Source organism: Alligator sinensis, unplaced genomic scaffold (genome assembly GCF_000455745.1).
Source record: "Alligator sinensis unplaced genomic scaffold, ASM45574v1 scaffold424_1, whole genome shotgun sequence".
In the NCBI taxonomy this organism is placed as follows: domain Eukaryota; kingdom Metazoa; phylum Chordata; order Crocodylia; family Alligatoridae; genus Alligator; species Alligator sinensis.
Genome location: NW_005842113.1, coordinates 1,486,225 through 1,486,503, shown reverse-complemented (window position 1 = coordinate 1,486,503; position 279 = coordinate 1,486,225). Strand labels below are relative to the sequence as shown.

Below are 279 nucleotides of genomic sequence, written 5' to 3'. Positions count from 1 at the left end.
GTGGAGGGGGGGGGGGGGGGGTGGTTCTTTCTGGTCTTCCTGTGTTGGGACAATAATACTGTTTGAATAACAATACTGAGGAGAATGTTTTAAATCTAAGCTATTATCACTGATTTTTTTTTTTTTTTTTTCCTTCACCTGAAATTTTCTATTAGGTTTGTATAAAACTTTATTTTTATTATTAAGTGTACATCTGTGCTATCTTACTACCTTCCTACACTGTAGGAGTACAAAATGGTTGTAACTGCATGCTAGTTTTAAGCTTAGGTTTTGTCCCCC

The 279-nt window shown here is 35.8% G+C and overlaps 1 protein-coding gene across 2 annotated transcripts in view; it reads left to right on the top strand.

Moving 5' to 3' along the window:
- The window catches only part of WRB (tryptophan rich basic protein), a 17,022-nt gene that overhangs the window by 7,528 nt on the left and 9,215 nt on the right, over positions 1–279 (top strand). The gene's annotated exons all lie outside the window — the stretch shown is intronic.